At 38.8% G+C, this 20880-nt stretch overlaps 1 pseudogene; it reads left to right on the top strand.

The window, feature by feature from the left end:
- The first annotated feature begins 9414 nt into the window (after positions 1–9414).
- On the top strand, positions 9415–10274 carry LOC127107813 (polyamine oxidase 2-like; annotated as a pseudogene).
- Positions 10275–20880: the final 10606 nt, after the last annotated feature.

Here is a 20880-nt window from a genome sequence, read left to right as displayed (position 1 = left end):
ATCAAAGAGGGCAATCAATTCTGAGCATCAAAAAGCGATTCTGGAAACTTTCTCCTTTCGAATTTTTGAGCATCAATCTGAAACCCTAATCTGTGAGATAAATAGGAAGCAGAGCGATTCAGGGACAAAAAAAAATTTGGGAGAGAGGCGGCCAAACCGAAAACCCTAAATCAAAAGAAATCAATAAAAAAGCAAACCTTGAAGAGGAGAAGGAGGGAGGTTCGAACCCCATCGTTTCCATCGCCATCACCGGAGGTGAGCTCCTCTTTCTTTTCAGCCACGATTTCTTGCGGAGATTGAGAGCGATTGAGGGTGAGAGAGACGTGATTGAGAGAAAGGGTTGAGGTTGAGGACACGCTTGAGAAAGAGAAACGAGATAGGGAGAGGCGGTTTCGAGAGAGAGCGAGATATGGAGAGGACAAGATTGAGAGCTTTGAGAGCCGAAAAAACCTTTTGATCGAAGGAAGGGGATGACTGTTCCTTTGCTTATGAGAGCAGAAAATCGTTTTTTTTGGTTTTAAAAGTTTATTTTAATTCTCGGTGATGGGATTAATGGTTTTGGGATTAGCTTTATTCCATCTAATGTCATCTTATATTTTTACTGTGCCCTCTTTAAGTCTACCTGTTGGTTTTCTTTGGCATTAATCTTTTATTAATTAGTGACAATAATTATTAGTCTTGGGAATCTTCATAGTCCATACCCAACAACCAGGCGGCTGGGTTTTGTTTTTTGGTTCCTTCACCATTTAGTTGGAAGTGTAACAGACTCCTTGCATTTAGTTTTAATTAGTTTTTTATTTTAATTCCTTTTTAGTTTATCTTAGTTCACATATTTAAGTTAGTAATAAAATAACAGCTAGTTGGTAAATAGCCTAGTGGAGAGAGGGTGGTTTTCATAGTCTCAAGAGGAGTGGGTTTGATACTCGTATGTAGCACTTTTTTAGTATTTCTTTTTCTTTTAGTATTTCATTTTCTTTTCTTTCAGCATTTTATTTTTTAGTGTTTTATTGTCTTTTAGCATTTTGTTTCTTTTAATATTTTTTATGACCATGTTTTTTATTAAATCCATCATGCATTGCAAAACCATTTGAAAACTATAAAAATCATACTTTTCTCGATTTAATATCGAGCCCCTTTTTCACACCCTTGTAAGTCGATTGCTTTTTCAAGCATCGCCGTCAACCTCACATAGCTTACTCTTGGGCTTTCTTACAATGAGCCGGTTCTCTTGCACTTACACTCATGCATTATTTGTTGTTTGGGCCCGATTTTATTATTTCATGATTTTTTAATCCCCATTTAACAAAATGTACCCCATTCCCCCGATGTGTAATAATCTTGTACTGTTTCATTTCTTTATTGCTTGGTTGTTTAGTTAGCTACTAACACAAGAATAAAATCAACATTTTCAAAAATACAAAAACAAATGACTCGATCCAACGTCGAGTATTTTCTCAATAAACAAATCAACTCATTCCTCCATCCCATTCCATCCCATCTCTTTCAAACTTTCATCAAATGCTTGATTCAACGTCAAGCCATTTTCCCTAATAAAAACTCAAAAAAATATTAATTCATATTCAAGACTTTTTCAATAAAGATGGAAATGGAACGTGGTGTATACCACGCACTCCTGAGGTTAAGATTCGAGGCGTATGCCTCGCCAATCTTAACTCTCGCCATCGCCTAAAATTGTCAACGCGGTTTCTTCAAACCCTTTTCTCAATCAAATTCAAAAACACGTAATGCTTATTAAACATTTTTGCAAATAAAGGTGGAAATGGAACATGGTGTATACCATGCACTCCTGAGGTTAAGATTCGAGACGTATGCCTCGCCAATCTTAACTCTCGCCATCGTCTAAAATTGTCAAATTGGTTTCGTCAAACCTTTTTCTCAATCAAATCTAAGATACTTAAATCTTATTTAAGACTCTTTCAATAAAGGTGGAAATGGAACATGGTGTATACCATGCACTCCTGAGGTTAAGATTCGAGACGTATGCCTCGCCAATCTTAACTCTCGCCATCGTCTAAAATTGTCAATGCGGTTTCTTCAAACCCTTTCTCAATCAAATTCCAAAATACCTAATTCCTATCTTAACCTCTTTCAATAAAGATGGAAATGGAACATGGTGTATACCATGCACTCCTGAGGCTAGGATTCGAGATGTATATCTCGCTCATCCAAGTTCTCGCCATCACTCAAAATACATCCAACCAATCAAACTCTTCTCTCGCCGCTGTGCGACTAATCAAAAACCTTTTTCATAAATGAAAGATATATTGTCTTAAGTGATACAAAACAATGTTTCGGCCACGATTGTTGAGTAGAGATAAACGACGCTTTTCCGAATGTAGATCTATAAATCCGTTTGATGTGTGGTATGCGTCCACTCCTCATCTGTTTTGGGTAAAACAATGTTTTCGTCGATTAATACAATATAGCTTTCGCTAAAATCGACCAACAAACAAACATTTTTCTACCCAGAACTACGTAAGCCTTGATTTCTCTGTTGAGATACGTAGGAGCAGGATTTGTAAATCTTGTCAGGCCCACTAATAAAAAACTTAGGTTTAGTCCTTCGTCCAAAAATACAAAAACATTTCTTCTCTCTTCTATTCTTTCTTTCCCACCTAATAACTTGAAAAGCCTAACATTTCAAACTAACACTAACGCACACAACAGACCTAATGGTTCCCGTTGAGTACAACGGACGTGAGGGGTGCTAATACCTTCCCCTTGCGTAATCGACTCCCGAACCCTGATATTGGTTGCGATGACCATATCTTATCCTTTCCTTTGTCTTGGGTTTTATCGATATTTCCCCTTTCCTTTTTAGGAATAAATAAAGTTCGGTGGCGACTCTGTTCAGTCCATCATTGCGAGCGTGCGATCGCGCTTCGCTTTGAAGTCGTATCCCCATTTTTTTCGAGGTGCGACAGATGGCGACTCTGCTGGGGACAACACCCAATCCCTAAGCGAGTCAAGCCTAGTTAGGACGTTTGTGTGCCTTTGTTTGTTTAATTTTGTGGTTTTTCCCTTATTTATTGCTTTTTAATATCTTTATTGTTATATTGATATTTGTTGTATATTGGTTCCACTGTGTTGGGTACTTGGATTTTGATTGCAAACCATGTGGGAAAGACTCTACACCCGAGTCTAGAGTGAAAAAACATAAGATAAGATGATGGTTGAGTAGTACAGACTCCCGAGGTGTATACCTCGTAAGAGTCGGTACGAGAACCTCACTTAGAGTAGATTCTTTTGCAAATATTGTCGCCCGAGGTGTATACCTCGTAAGCTTCGATGTTTCAAAGGGGTCCATGACTCTAAGAACCTTTTAGAACATTGAACCTTTGGCCAACTAGAAGTGATGGTTGCGTAGTATGGATTCCCGAGGTGAATACTTCGTAAGGATCGATACGAGAACCTCACTCAGAATAGATTCCCTAGATGGAGTTGATGACCGGAAAGTATTTTCCGTAAGCGTCAAACAGTCTTTTGAATCCATGACTCTGAGTACCCTATCTAGAACCCAGTCGATGGTTGCGTAGTACGGACTCCCGAGGTGAATACTTCGTAAGGGTCGGTACGAGAACCTCACCCAGAATAGATTCTCTTGATGGAGTTGACGACCGGAAAGTATTTCCCGTAAGCGTCAAACATTCTTGTGAATCAATGACTCTGGGGATCCTTTGTAACAAAGCACTAGACCATACCCGGTGAGAACCCCGTTTTGGAAAAGCAATCAAATTTATCAGTACCTCGGACTTTTGAACCCGTGTATTGAAGAAAAAACACAAATATGCATGGCTTGCATTGCATTCATTCATTGCATTTGCATCGCATCATAATGCATGTCATTCTCCAGACAAAATACCAAAAAAAACTCATCCATCCTTTGTCCATGTTCAAGCAAAGTGATCCCTAACACGCGTTTAGAACAAAGAACCATGTCTTAGAAGATGATGGACGAGCTAAGGAAAAGCCAAGAAGCGCTGAAGGAGGAACTTAATTTTTTGAAGAGCCAAATGAGATGGGTCTTGGAAACCCTGCAAGTCTTGTTGAGGAAAGAGGGTCACCCAATATACACTGCTGCAACAAAGAGAGCTACTACCCCGCATCCATCTGGTGTTACCCCAAGTCAAGGGAAGTTCTATGTGGCAACTCCTCATTTACCAGTATATGGACCTCCCTCAAGACGTCATCATCAACATCCTCTAGCTATTGCTCCTCAAAGTCACCAAAGCCAGGTTCAGAACAAAAATCAGAATCAGAACAAGGGGAACAAGGATCACAATGACTCGATTCCGGTGCCATATAGCAAGCTCTACCCGCAACTGATCCAAAATGCTTTGGTGACCCCTCGAGTTCTCACACCTGTGTCACCATACCTGCCATGGTACAATCCAAAAGCAACATGTGAATTCCATAAAGGGGCATTGGGACATGACCTAGATTCTTGCTTAGCGCTAAAAGCCTTGGTACGAGGACTGATTAACAAGAAGAGTTTAGTCTTTGAAGAAGATCACCCGAAGATCAAGTGCGAATACCATACTAGAACAATGGGGCACTCCATCGAGGAATGCAAGAGTTTTAAGCTCAAGCTGCAAGGATTGATTAACATAGGGTCACCAACACTCAAGGAGGAAGGCTCAAGTACATATACCTTGATTTCTGGGCTAGGTAATGAGAAAGGGAAAGGACCCTTGAAAACCCTCAAGGTTTTGTTCCACAAGGAAGATGTCAGGGATGTGGCTAATGAGCTATCATTGTTTCCTGGTAAGAGCATTGAGATACCGCCTTGGATTTCCAATGTCACGACCCATACCAATGAAAGAAAAGGAGAAGTGAGTAGTGGATTCAAGAAGGTTGCGTTCAACGATGAGATTGAAGGAAAAGAATTTGAAGATCATCATGCCAATGTCAAAAAGCTTGTTGATCCCAACCTTCAAGTTTGAAGAAGTCATTCCCCAAAGCTGGCAATCATTTGGCTGTTTCAGCATTTCTTTTGTAGTTTCCTTGCATGTTGACTGTTAATTGCTTTTAAGCATTGTTGTTTTATTTGAATTGGTAAGATTAATGAAATGTTTATGCATCTTTTGAATTAATCCATTCGTATTCACTCGTTTTTCATTTATGTTAAAAATTAAAACACTCCTCTCATTCACTTTTGTTTATCAAACCGTTGTGCTAACAAAGATTGGAGGGAGGATGATGAAAACGAAACACCTGAAATTATTGTGGTATGCTTTTGAGTAAAACCTTGTCGATGATGTAAGGCATTGTTTCAAATCCCCAAACACTGAAGAAATAAGGAGTTAATCCCTAGTCAACCACTTTGAGCCTAGAAGTTGGTGTTTATTTCGGATCTAAAACCCTTAATCTTAACCTGGGGCAGGGTAGTTATGTTCAGATAGTTTGATCATGCATTCGATCTTTCAAAAAAAATCGTCCATATGAACGCCCTCCAATTAGGTTCAACCACATGTCATCCTTCGCGCACATGTTGAAGTGTCGAAGAAGCTAAGAAAAGCTAAAATTAGTGTTGGTTGATCCTTATCCACCAATAATGTGGCAGTCAACACCTTTAAAAAAATAGAAAAAAGCCCACTAGGTCAAATACCACAAGATGACTTAGGCAAAAGTTGGGGCATCCCGATGGACCAAAAGCTTCAGAGAAGCGGTCCAGGCAAAATTAGGGATAAAGAAGATCAATCAAAAGAAGTCACCAAAATCCTCAACAAAACAAAAAATATATAATAAGGTGACTGCCATTTCAAGAAAATTCGTCTTGAACCCTCATCACACCTTCGAACCATCTTGGAAGTCGAATGCGTGTTAACTGAACGTAGGAATTGGAGATCATCAAGAAGAAGGGGTGGGTAAAAACAAATTTTGAGCCTTATATCCTTTTGTTTCAAGAAACCGCGAACCAGACCACGTTACAACCCTTAAAAGACCTAATTGAGGCAAGGTTTATTTTGAAAGCATACTATAACAAGGTTGTGTTAACTTGACTCCAAACGATTTTTGTTAATCATTTGATAGCACCAATTTGCATACTGTGAATGACTCGATCACCATTGTGTTCTTATCAACGACTCGTTCACTGTATTTCACCCGTTCATATCAATAAACTTTGATTTCAAATTTTTGCATAAGCATGGAATTAAAATTACCATTTTTGAATGAACAATCTTATTTGCGATTCAACACTTAGCATCAAAGAAATCCAATACACAGTTGAGGAACTTGATGGAGTGAAAGAAGTCTATTCAGGGGCAAATCACTTTGAGCATCAATTAATTCGAGCTAATCACCCTAAGGGTCATCTAGCCAAGAGTAATCTGCTTCAAGACTTAGACTGGAGTAAGCCACCTCAGAGCTCAATGAGTCCAACTATCCAAAGGACAGTTAACCAAGGGTCTGCCATTCCAACATTTGGTTAGTCAAGTTCGGACCACTGCAAGTTTCAAACACTTGGGGCAAGCCATCTCGAGGTAGTCTCATGGCAATTTGTTTCCAAACCAACTTTCAAGGTGAACATTTCCAAAGACCCAACAAACTGGGGCAAGATGAGCCACAGAGGGGCAGAACTTCTTTCTTCGTGCTTTCAAACTGCTCAAACAGATTTTGCCATACGTCAACAACTATTGAGTTTAAGACGAGTGCCCGAAAACTATGCTAGCACGATTCGTTGATCCTTAAAAAGGATCTCATTGGCTAAGTTGTGGCTATCAAGCTGGATAGAATTCTCCTTTGACAACATCTATCACAAATATTTGGTTGAGTTCTCGGTGTTGAGGAATCATGAGCTTCCATAAAAAGCCTTTACAAACTCCCAGTCTGCCCAGTGTCAGCATTCTCATAATCATGATCATTCATATATCATGCATAAAAGGAAATTCAAATCATGCATAGCCGAAATGTACTTCGTGCTCATTTTGCATTGACCCAGGTCTTGTTGTCGATCCTAGATCCTTTGACCTCTAATTCCAGTTTGTCTTTGGTATCCCTCAACCAACATCCGGTTTTCCCGGTCATTTTCAAGTCCAATTGTAGTTGGCAAAATCCGTTAAAAGCTGGTTGTAGTCCATTGCTTACGGTCAAAGTCCAATTGTTGCTATTCCGGGGTCCGGTCATACTTGAACCTGCTCTGAAGAGTTTTTCCAATTTTTGTTCAATCCTATTCAGGTCATATATGAACCTGTTGTTGAACCTTTTTATTCCGGGGTCCGGTCATACTTGAACCTGCTCTGAAGATTCTTTGTTCAATCCTATTCAGGTCATATATGAACCCGTTGTTGAACCTTTTTATTCCGGGGTCCGGTCATACTTGAACCTGCTCTGAAGTTTTTCTTTTTGTTCAATACTATTCAGGTCATGTATGAACCTGTTGTTGAATCCTTATTCCGGTGTCAGGTCATACTTGAACCTGCTCTGAAGATTTTTCTCTGTTTGTTCAATACTATTCAGGTCATGTATGAACCTGTTGTTGAACCCTTATTCCGGTGTCAGGTCATACTTGAACCTGCTCTGAAGATTTTTCTCTGTTTGTTCAATACTATTCAGGTCATGTATGAACCTGTTGTTGAACCCTTATTCCGGTGTCAGGTCATACTTGAACCTGCTCTGAAGATTTTTCTTTGTTTGTTCAATACTATTCAGGTCATGTATGAACCTGTTGTTGAACCCTTATTCCGGTGTCAGGTCATACTTGAACCTGCTCTGAAGATTTTTCTCTGTTTGTTCAATACTATTCAGGTCATGTTTGAACTTGTTGTTGAACCCTTATTCCGGTGTCAGGTCATACTTGAACCTGTACTGAATTTGTTTCTCTCTTTGTTCAATACCATTCAGGTCATGTATGAACCTGTTGTTGAACCCTTATTCCGGTGTCAGGTCATACATGAACTTGTCCTGAAGAGTTTTCTCCTTGATTATTCCCCAGCGTTGTCAGGTCATATATGAACCTGTTGTAGTATCTTTTCCTTTATTCGGGTTCGGTAAGTCATGTGTGAACTTACTACCGAAATCCCTTGTTTTCTAAGTGTCGTTCATCAAACCTCACTTTGAATACTCCCCAGTGTGTGTCTAATTCTCCAGCAGGACTGTTTCCCCAGCAAGTTATTTTTTACCCCATTTGTCTGTCTCCCTGTGGATCATCAGCGTTCCCCACAGATTGGTCTGTCTAGTAGCATCTCCTGTCAAGGGTCCATCATATCCCTAGCAGATGAAAATTACAAAAAAAAAAGAACCATGCATTCATGCATCCATGCATATCATATCATGTCATATCATGTCATATCATATCATATCATATCATATCATATCACATCATGTCATAGGGATTCAGGATCAAAATCCGGGTCTTCTTAGTATTTAACCATCTCCCACTATGATCATATGAAGAGTGTCCTGCTTCATATTCTCTAGTTGAAGACGCTTAAATAGGGGCAACTGTCATACCCCGATTTTGATCCTGAAATTTTTTTTCATTTTTTTTCTTTTATTTTTGCATTTGCATACATTCATCAGTATAAAATGGATTTTAATATCTTGACTCTTTTTATTTTAATTTGATTTTAATTTCAAATTAAGTTTAATTCCAATTGTCAATTTAATCTTAATTGTTTATTTTTACTAATGATTAAAACTCTAATCGATTTTTATTTCCAAATGAATGTTAGAGTTGATATCCAAGTAATTTTAAATGAATTATAGATTAATTTGTTTTTAATTTGGTTTTTTTTGCTGATTTGTTATTAGTAATTAAATTGATATTCAAACTGATATTGGATTACTCCTAAAAATCCACATCCATTTTTATAATCAAAATCCAAAAATCTAAAATCCATTTTGTATCCATAATGCATCCCAAATCAAAATAATAATACATACATTTCATAACATTCAGTAATATTTAACATTCAAACATCTCCAAACTCATTTTCATACATACATTTTCATGTAACATTCAAGCATAACAATGCATCACATCCATATCTATTTTTAAATCCATATCCAAAACCCATATCCATTTCATTATCCATTTGGAACCAATTTAAACCATAACCATCCAAATAATTATGCATTTCATACAGTCAACTACATTTTCATTCATAACATTCCATACATTCAACTACATTCTCATTCATAACTTTCCATGAAAATCAATAAAGAACCATTTCCATATCAATACATTGCTAGTATTTATCCATGAGAATGAGCATTGATACTAAAATGTGACATTACATGTTGTTCTTACAAAAAGGTCCTACTCCTACACTAGCTCTTATGCTACATGACATGTTCCAAATACTACACTTCATGATCACTACGGACTAACACTTTGGCATGACAATCCGTCCCATCAACAAGCCCAGCATAACCTGCACAAAAAGGAACATGTCAAAACCAGCAGAAAAACCATATAGCAAAGCCATATCATGGTTTCACTTCAGCTCATACATCAGACCTGCCAACAACAGTGGAAAACGAATCATAAGTTCAGCCCAAGCATATCGTATGTACAAAGAAGTTGGTAAAATCTTTGAAACAATTTTGCAAGAGACGGATAATGTAAGACAGGAACGCAGTGAAGGCATGTCCATTCAACGAGCACTTTCAATTGTTTTTTTGAAAGAAAGCCAGAACTCAGGTTGGAGGGCCTTTCACACAAGGTGCTTCAATGGTATTTGTGCCGAATGGAGGGCTGGTTTGCCGCAGATTCTGATTCCATATCATTAAAATATTGGGACGCAGGGTGACAAAGATAGATAGGCGATTTAATGGAGTAAAGGTGACTGCTGAAAATGGGAAGACATCTGTTGCTGATGCTGCTATCATTGTCGTACCCCTTGGAGTGCTGAAAGCAAACATCATAAAATTTGAGCCAAAGCTTCCAGAATGGAAAGAAGCTGTGTGTGCTGATATTGGGGTCGGAGTTGAAAATAAAATAATATTACCTTTTAAAAATGTATTTTGGCCCAATGTTGAGTTCCTGGGAGTTGTTGCCGATACATCTTATGGATGCAGCTACTTTCTTAATCTTCACAAAGCTGCTAATCACCCTGTTCTTTGTTTACGTGCCTGCCGGGCGGCTGGCCAAAGACATTGAGAAAATGTCTGGTGAAGCAGCTGCCGACTTTGCTTTCCCATAACTCAAGAGGACCCTTCCAGACAGCCCCCATCCAATGCACTTCATAGCCTTGCATCTAAGTCCACACAATCAACATGTCCAACATAGTTCAATACCTACAAAATAAATGGAACATAACAAAGCCATATTACGGTTTCATCCCAGTTCATAAGATCCAGCCACATATACAACTGCGATACCTTTGATGAGAACACCCCACCCGTTGATGATCCATAGTACATTTCTTCATTAGGTGCAACAATTTTCAAGGGAATGCAGAGTGGTGATAATGATGCTATCTGGTTAATGCAGGGATGGCTATTTACATATGATCCGTTCTGGAGACCTCCTCAAATGAAGGCTCTTTTGCACTCTGTTCCTGTGGGAAATCTGGTGGTTCTTGATCTGTTTGCTGAAGTTAAACCCATATGGATTACTTTAGAGCAGTTTTATGGTGTTCCTTACATCTGGTGTCTGCACAATTTTGCAGGAAACATTGAGATGCATGGGATATTAGATGATGTAGCATCTGGTCCAATTGAAGCACGAACAAGTGTTAACTCAACAATGGTTGGAGTTGGAATGTCGATGGAAGGTATCGAACAAAACTGCAGGAGCATCTTCATAACCTGCCAAAACCTTTTCCAACTCAGAAAAATCAATGCAAAAAAGAAAGATATAGACGCTTTTGTGACTACTGATTTCAAGCTCATTAACTATAATCCTCACCAAAAGATTGAGTTGAAGATGGCGGTTTAAATTAAGAGACCTTAATCTCCATTTTAGATTTGTTTCTACTGTCTGAAATAAGGCAACAAAAATCTTGTCGGCTAGGAGCAGGTCTGAGCAGGGGTGTTTTGGTTGGTGTAACTTTAATCAAATTGTTGGCAAGCATTCGCTATTGTCGTCCTCTCCGCCAAAGTTACCGCTTCCATCACAGAATCATACCTGCAATCAAATCAACGCAAGCTTTAGGGTGTGATTTGAGGATTGTTATGTTAATCAACAACGAAGGGTTAGAACTTCACCTTATCACAACATTCATCAGCAAACAACCAACAACCCACAGCAATCAACGTGGACAATACCAGAAGAACTCAAACTGGCTCGTGAGCAAGCGCAGAAAACCATTAGCCAGGGAATGGTGTCAAATGCAAGTGATACATCCAATGCTGTTGCTGTTATCACGGACTCGGTGGGAGTGAGAAATCAAACCTAGCAAAAAAACATTGAAATCACAAGGCAAAATTAAACCAATGCTCCGAATTCACTACAGTAAACAAAATAATTACCAAGCCAGTAAGTTCCAGAAATTCCCCAATTTGGGATTAAGACAAAAGCCAGAAGGAAAAGCATATGCTCAGTTTACCCGTTCCAATTCCAGGCATCAAAGAGGGCAATCAATTCTGAGCATCAAAAAGCGATTCTGGAAACTTTCTCCTTTCGAATTTTTGAGCATCAATCTGAAACCCTAATCTGTGAGATAAATAGGAAGCAGAGCGATTCAGGGACAAAAAAAAATTTGGGAGAGAGGCGGCCAAACCGAAAACCCTAAATCAAAAGAAATCAATAAAAAAGCAAACCTTGAAGAGGAGAAGGAGGGAGGTTCGAACCCCATCGTTTCCATCGCCATCACCGGAGGTGAGCTCCTCTTTCTTTTCAGCCACGATTTCTTGCGGAGATTGAGAGCGATTGAGGGTGAGAGAGACGTGATTGAGAGAAAGGGTTGAGGTTGAGGACACGCTTGAGAAAGAGAAACGAGATAGGGAGAGGCGGTTTCGAGAGAGAGCGAGATATGGAGAGGACAAGATTGAGAGCTTTGAGAGCCGAAAAAACCTTTTGATCGAAGGAAGGGGATGACTGTTCCTTTGCTTATGAGAGCAGAAAATCGTTTTTTTTGGTTTTAAAAGTTTATTTTAATTCTCGGTGATGGGATTAATGGTTTTGGGATTAGCTTTATTCCATCTAATGTCATCTTATATTTTTACTGTGCCCTCTTTAAGTCTACCTATTGGTTTTCTTTGGCATTAATCTTTTATTAATTAGTGACAATAATTATTAGTCTTGGGAATCTTCATAGTCCATACCCAACAGCCAGGCGGCTGGGTTTTGTTTTTTGGTTCCTTCACCATTTAGTTGGAAGTGTAACAGACTCCTTGCATTTAGTTTTAATTAGTTTTTTATTTTAATTCCTTTTTAGTTTATCTTAGTTCACATATTTAAGTTAGTAATAAAATAATAGCTAGTTGGTAAATAGCCTAGTGGAGAGAGGGTGGTTTTCATAGTCTCAAGAGGAGTGGGTTCGATACTCGTATGTAGCACTTTTTTAGTATTTCTTTTTCTTTTAGTATTTCATTTTCTTTTCTTTCAGCATTTTATTTTTTAGTGTTTTATTGTCTTTTAGCATTTTGTTTCTTTTAATATTTTTTATGACCATGTTTTTTATTAAATCCATCATGCATTGCAAAACCATTTGAAAACTATAAAAATCATACTTTTCTCGATTTAATATCGAGCCCCTTTTTCACACCCTTGTAAGTCGATTGCTTTTTCAAGAATCGCCGTCAACCTCACATAGCTTACTCTTGGGCTTTCTTACAATGAGCCGGTTCTCTTGCACTTACACTCATGCATTATTTGTTGTTTGGGCCCGATTTTATTATTTCATGATTTTTTAATCCCCATTTAACAAAATATACCCCATTCCCCCGATGTGTAATAATCTTGTACTGTTTCATTTCTTTATTGCTTGGTTGTTTAGTTAGCTACTAACACAAGAATAAAATCAACATTTTCAAAAATACAAAAACAAATGACTCGATCCAACGTCGAGTATTTTCTCAATAAACAAATCAACTCATTCCTCCATCCCATTCCATCCCATCTCTTTCAAACTTTCATCAAATGCTTGATTCAACGTCAAGCCATTTTCCCTAATAAAAACTCAAAAAAATATTAATTCATATTCAAGACTTTTTCAATAAAGATGGAAATGGAACGTGGTGTATACCACGCACTCCTGAGGTTAAGATTCGAGGCGTATGCCTCGCCAATCTTAACTCTCGCCATCGCCTAAAATTGTCAACGCGGTTTCTTCAAACCCTTTTCTCAATCAAATTCAAAAACACGTAATGCTTATTAAACATTTTTGCAAATAAAGGTGGAAATGGAACATGGTGTATACCATGCACTCCTGAGGTTAAGATTCGAGACGTATGCCTCGCCAATCTTAACTCTCGCCATCGTCTAAAATTGTCAATGTGGTTTCATCAAACCTTTTTCTCAATCAAATCTAAGATACTTAAATCTTATTTAAGACTCTTTCAATAAAGGTGGAAATGGAACATGGTGTATACCATGCACTCCTGAGGTTAAGATTCGAGACGTATGCCTCGCCAATCTTAACTCTCGCCATCGTCTAAAATTGTCAATGCGGTTTCTTCAAACCCTTTCTCAATCAAATTCCAAAATACCTAATTCCTATCTTAACCTCTTTCAATAAAGATGGAAATGGAACATGGTGTATACCATGCACTCCTGAGGCTAGGATTCGAGATGTATATCTCGCTCATCCAAGTTCTCGCCATCACTCAAAATACATCCAACCAATCAAACTCTTCTCTCGCCGCTGTGCGACTAATCAAAAACCTTTTTCATAAATGAAAGATATATTGTCTTAAGTGATACAAAACAATGTTTCGGCCACGATTGTTGAGTAGAGATAAACGACGCTTTTCCGAATGTAGATCTATAAATCCGTTTGATGTGTGGTATGCGTCCACTCCTCATCTGTTTTGGGTAAAACAATGTTTTCGTCGATTAATACAATATAGCTTTCGCTAAAATCGACCAACAAACAAACATTTTTCTACCCAGAACTACGTAAGCCTTGATTTCTCTGTTGAGATACGTAGGAGCAGGATTTGTAAATCTTGTCAGGCCCACTAATAAAAAACTTAGGTTTAGTCCTTCGTCCAAAAATACAAAAACATTTCTTCTCTCTTCTATTCTTTCTTTCCCACCTAATAACTTGAAAAGCCTAACATTTCAAACTAACACTAACGCACACAACAGACCTAATGGTTCCCGTTGAGTACAACGGACGTGAGGGGTGCTAATACCTTCCCCTTGCGTAATCGACTCCCGAACCCTGATATTGGTTGCGATGACCATATCTTATCCTTTCCTTTGTCTTGGGTTTTATCGATATTTCCCCTTTCCTTTTTAGGAATAAATAAAGTTCGGTGGCGACTCTGTTCAGTCCATCATTGCGAGCGTGCGATCGCGCTTCGCTTTGAAGTCGTATCCCCATTTTTTTCGAGGTGCGACAATGGGTATCTCTTTATTCCACGATACCTTAACTTCCCATCCTGTAATAAAACTTGGTAGAGATTCAAAAGTTAGGTCTGCTTCTACTTCTATCTAATCTGGAAGAATAGGCTGAAGAGAATCTGGAATGAACTTTCGAAGTTGAGATTCGTGAAAAACGTCATCCATTTCTGGTAGAGAAGGTGGTAAGGCTAATTTGTAGGCTACTTATCTAATCCTCTCTATAATCTTGGACTGCAAGTTAACCAAATGGAGGATTCTATGTTTCTCTCTCAAAGCAAATATGCCAAGAACATAGTCAAGAAGTTTGGTATGGATAATGCTAGTCACAAAAGAACTCCTGCACATACTCATTTAAAATTAACTAAAGATGAAGGAGGTTCTAGTGTTGATCAATGCTTGTATAGAAGCATGATAGGTAGTCTACTATATCTAACTACCAGTAGACCTGATATTGCATATGCAGTTGATGTGTGCGCTAGATACCAAGCAGAACCCAAAGTGAGCCACTTAAATCAAGTCAAGAGGATTCTCAAGTATGTCAATGGGACTTGTGACTATGGTATGCTATACTCTCATGGCTCTGAGCCTGTCTTATTTGGGTATTGTGATGCTGATTTGGTTGGGAGTCCTGATGACAGAAAAAGCACATCAGGAGGATGTTTCTTCTTGGGAAACAATCTCATATCATGGTTCAGCAAGAAACAGAATTGTGTATCACTTTCCACTGCAGAGGCTGAGTACATAGCAGCTAGAAGCAGTTGTTCCCAACTAGTGTGGATGAAATAGATGCTGACTGAGTACAATGTCTCTCAGAATGTCATGACATTGTTCTGTGACAATCTCAATGCCATCAATATTTCAAAGAATCCCATCCAACACAGCAGGACGAAACATATTGACATTAGACATCACTTCATCAGAGATCTGGTGGAAGACAAAGTGATTACCTTGAAACATGTAGCTACTGAACTACAACTTGCTGACATATTCACAAAGGCTTTGGATGCTACTCAGTTTGAAAATTTAAGGGGCAAATTGGGAATATGCCTTTCTGAGGATTTATAGCAACCAAGGATGTTTGGAATGTATAGTTTAATAATTTAACTATTAAACAATTGAAAGTGTGCTCTGATTGGTCAACAAATCATAGCTATTTCACTTGCTGCAAGTGTGTTAACAAGATGTTAAGGGGATGTCCTAACATGAGACAGCCTATGTACCTGCTGAAGTTCATGTAGGAGTGGTTCAAGATGTCATACACAAAGTCATGGCATCTGATATACCTGCTATGAAGACAGAGTGTGTGTCTACTTGATCAAAGCTGTGAAGCAAGATCAAGTGGATGTTGTCTTGATCAAGGCTGAGAAGCAAGATCAAGATTGGGTTTCTGACAAGTCTGTGTAATTTTGTTTTATTTTGGTCTGTAATTTTAAGTGTTGCTTTGGCAACATTTTTGACAAAAAGGGGGAGTAACACCTGTGGTGCCCCAGGACAACAGATTTGCTATGTGCTTGAACGGATATTGAAGATCCTCTAATCCAGAGGTTGTGCTACAGCTTGATGTTTAACTCCTATGTGTGATGTGAGTGTGTTGATGTGTGCATTCTGTAAGTGTCCTGCTGTTAGAAGTTTTTATTTAACTTCTGTGTATGTGCTGCTGGTTGAAGTTTTTATTTAACTTCTATGTGTGTTGAGTGTGTTGCTGCTCTGAGTGTATTAGCTAGGTTAATTTCCCTGCTAGATGTGTGTTTTCCGCTGCTGTGATACCAAGTTGTTTTAGCCAAAAATTTGCCAAAGGGGGAGTTTGTAGATGTTTGATTGGCTGCATTTTATGTCAAAACACTAACTGGACTCTAATGTCTTGACTGATGTCATGACATGCCTTGGAGATGTTTGATTGGCTGCATGTTGTGCTAAAACACTAACTGTACTCTGATATCTTGACTGATGTCATGACATACTTGAGTAGTATGCTGCAGGTTTAGCTAATACAGGATTTACTGAATGTCAAACTAGATGTTATGACATTCATCCCTGACAGCAGATACTGAGGTACAGAATAGTTGGTTGTCTGTTATAACTCAGTATTTAATTCAGTCTGTTTATCAAGGGAATAACAGACCTGACATAAGGCCTATTGCCTGAATGTCAAACTGGATGTTATGACATTCATCAGTGACAGCATATACTGAATAATAGGCAGGTTGATTTTTCTGCTACAGTTCAGTATTTATTTCAGTCTGTTCTTCTGGAGGATAACATACCTGGCATAAGGCTCATTGTTAAAATGTCAAACTGGATGTTATGACATTTATCTCTGTCAGCTGATACTGCAGTATAGACTGGTTGGTCCTTTACAGTACAACATTTAGTACAGTCTGTTTTCAGGAAAATAACAGACTTAGCATATGGCATATGTTCTGGACGTCAAACGGAATGTTGTGACATTCATTCCTGACAGCATATGCTAAATTGTAGGATGGTTAGTTTTTCTGTTTCAGTATTTTTCTCAGGCTATTTTTCAGGAATCCAACAGCTGAGCTAAAATCCAGGAAACTAACAACTGAGCTACAATTAATGAACCTAACAAATAGCCTATTTGTTAGCACCCTAATATGTGGAAATTAGGTTAACTTGCTTAACCTTAATTTTAGTAAACTCAAGTACAAGGCCCAAGTGCTGCATTATAAAAGGATGGCAATCCTACTTTCAGCAATTCAGGGATTTCGAAGTGTGAAGCTTTAAGTACATCACTGTATTTCATAGCTGTATTTTTATTGTGTTTTGTATTAGGTTGTATTTGTGAGCCAAGCAATTATCACCTAGATGATTGCATTGGACTAGGGTGTTCATTGAGTTGTAAGTGTTGTGTCACTCTAAGCTTTTAAGCGTGAGTGTTGTGTATCTTGATTAAAGTTGTTAAGCACAATCAAGAGTTGTTTGAAGTATAACTTCACCATTAACTTTAATCTAATTAAAGGTTGTAATCACTGAGGTGGTTGAGGGGGAGTGAGTAGAAACTCTGGTCTTAGTTTAAGATTGAAATTGCATTGGGTAGGTATTAAGTGATAGGATTAAACAGGTGGTTTAAGGCCTGAATTAATACTGCTAATAGTGGATTTCCTCCCTGGCTTGGTTGCCTCCAGACGTAGGTGTGTGTGACACCGAACTGGGTAAACAATTCCTTGTGTTATTTACTGCACTTACATTTACCTGCTGTTTACATTCCTGTCTGCACAGAATCGGATGTCATAACATCCTGTGTGACATCGAAAGTCCGTTAACTAGAATTTCAATTGGCATCAGAGCAGGCAGCCTGCCTGTTAATTTCTGGGTGAGATCTAGGGACGTTACTTTCTAGTACCATGGACAAAGATGTAGGATACTCAAATAGACCACCCATGTTGGATGGTTCTAACTATGATGACTGGAAACCTCGTATGATAGCCTTCTTGAGGTCTCTAGATAGCAAGGTCTGGAGAGCTGTCAACAAAGGATGGGAACATCCAACGAAGACAGGTAAAGATGGAATTATTTTGCAAATTCCTGAAGAAGAGTGGGGCAAGGAGCAAGAGGCACTAGCCCTTGGAAACTCTAAGGCCTTGAATGCACTGTTCAATGGAATAAATAAGAACATCTTCAGACTGGTGCATCACTGTGAACTGGCTAAAGAAGTTTGGGATACTCTCAAAACAACTCATGAAGGTACATCCAAGCTGAGGATGTCTAAACTTCAGATGCTGACCACCAAGTTTGAAAATCTGAAGATGAAAGAGGAAGATACTATTCATGACTTCCACATGAATATTCTTGAAATTGCCAACACTTCTGATGGCTTAGAAGAGAAAATGGCTGAAGAAAAACTTGTAAGAAAGATTCTCAGATCATTGCCAAAGAGATTTGCCATGAAGGTCACCGCTATAGAAGAGGCTCAAGATATCTGCAATATGAAGGTTGATGAGCTTATTGGTTCTCCCCAAACTTTTGAAATGGGCTTGTGTGAGAATGTTGAAAAGAAGAACAAAAGCATAGCTTTTGTATCAAATACTGAAGAGGATTCAAAAGAGGGGAGTACTGGAGGTGATGAAAGCATATCAGAAGCCATAGCCATGCTTGGGAGACAGTTCAACAAGTTCATAAAGAAGATTGGTCAAAAAGGTAGACCTAATGTCAAGAACATTTCGTCTGACATCAGGAAAAGATCAACATCTGAAGAAAAGTTCAACCAAGGCAAGGGAATCCAGTATCATGGATGTGAAGGTTTTGGACATGTTAGAGCTGAATGTCCTACTTACCTCAAGATGCAAAAGAAGGGGTTATCTGTCACCTGGTCTGAAGGAGATTCTGAGAGTGAATCTGAAGGAGAATCTGCTAAACATGTCACTGCACTAACCAGTGTTTGTGCCTCTGATGATGACTCAAGTGGAGATGAACTGACTTTTGATGAACTTGCTGCTTCATATAAAGAGCTATGTGTCAAAAGTGCAGAAGTATGTGTACAAGGAGAAAAGCAGAAGAAACTCATCAAGGAGCTAGAGGATGAGAAAAAGAAGCATCTGACAGACATAGATGGTCTAAATGGTGAGATAACCTTGCTGACCTCCAAGCTAGATCAAATGACAAAATCCATCAGAATGCTAAATAAAGGAACTGACACGTTGGAAGAGATCCTAAAGGTGGGACAGAAGTCAGGAACCATGTCTGGTTTAGGCTTTGTGAAGAAATCCTCTGCTGAACTCAAACGCTCAAAGGATGAAGTTCAGAAATTCAAGCAGAAGTCACAACCAATGTCTCAACATCAGGGAACTAGGATGAGTAACCATCAGAAGAAGAAATTACAGAGATGGAGATGTCACTACTGTGGTAGATTTGGTCATATAAAAGCCTTCTGCTACAGGTTGCATGGTTATCCTAACCAAACCCCTCATGTCAGACCCAAGCATAAGGCATATAAGCATAATGCCCCCATCAAGAAACGACAATGGGTTGCTAGGTTAGCTCACACAGCTCTAAGGGCATCTACCAGAGAAGACTGGTACTTTGATAGTGGCTGCTCAAGACATATCACTGGTATGGAGAATTTATTGGTGGATATACAACCTCACACTACCAGTTATGTGACCCTTGGTGATGGTGCTAAAGGAAGAATCAAATGTGTGGGTAAGCTGGACAGTTCTGGAGTTCCAGAACTAAATAATGTGTTGTTAGTAAAAGGACTAACTGCTAATCTCATCAGCATAAGCCAGGTGTGTGATCAAGGGTTCTATGTTCAGTTCACTAAGGAGCTATGTGTTGTGACGAATGGAGATAATCAGGAAGTTATGAGAGGATCCAAATCCAAAGATAACTGCTATCTATGGGAACCTAAAGTCTCAAACTACTCCACAATTTGCTCCTCAGCCAAGGAAGAATAGGAGGTGAAGTTGTGGCATAGACGTCTTGGTCATCTTCATTTAAGGGGAATGAAAAAGATCATATCCAAGGAAGCAGTTAGAGGAATCCCAAAGCTTCTTATTGATGAAGGAAGAGTCTGTGGAGAATGCCAGGTTGGCAAGCAAACCAAGATGTCACATCCTAAGCTGGGACATCCTACAACATCCAAAACTCTGGAACTTTTGCACATGGACTTAATGGGACCTATGGAGGTTAAAAGTCTGGGTGGAAAGAGATATGCCTATGTGGTTGTTGATGACCATTCAGATACACATGGATAAGCTTCATCAGAGAAAAATCAGATGCATTTGATGTCTTCAAAGATCTGTGCATCAGACTTCAAAGGGAAAAGGATAGTTGTGTTGTCCGAATTAGGAGTGACCATGGGACGGAGTTTAAAAATTCCAAGTTTGATGAGTTCTGCTCGTCTGAAGGGATAAGTCATGAGCTTTCCTCTCCTATAACTCCTCAGCAAAATGGAATAGTTGAAAGGAAAAATAGAACTATTCAAGAATTTGCCATGGCTATGATTCATGCAAAGAAGCTTCCTATGCATTTTTAGGCCGAAGCTATGAATACAGCTTGCTATGTTCACAATAGAGTTACCTTGAGAAAAGGAACCTCTTCCACTCTGTATGAAATATGGAAAGGCAGAAAACCCATTGTGAAGTACTTTCATATCTTTGGAAGCAAATGTTTCATTCTTACAAATTGTGAACAGGATACTCAACTAACAGCAGAGCCTACAGAGTGTTCAACTTCAGGACCAATGTCCTGATGGAATCCATAAATGTTATTGTGGATGATAAAGAGGAAGGATCCAATGTCATAGAGGATGTTGGAACATTCCTTGATACTTCAACAGACATACCAGTCAAGACTGAAGAGGTACATGAAACTCCTCCTAAATGTGATGTAGATGCATCCAACAAGGTGCCTTCTATCAGAATTCAGAAAGACCACCCTAA

The sequence above is a fragment of the Lathyrus oleraceus genome, chromosome 1 (assembly GCF_024323335.1).
Source record: "Lathyrus oleraceus cultivar Zhongwan6 chromosome 1, CAAS_Psat_ZW6_1.0, whole genome shotgun sequence".
Lineage (NCBI taxonomy): Eukaryota > Viridiplantae > Streptophyta > Magnoliopsida > Fabales > Fabaceae > Lathyrus > Lathyrus oleraceus.
This window is presented reverse-complemented; position numbering and strand designations above follow the sequence as displayed.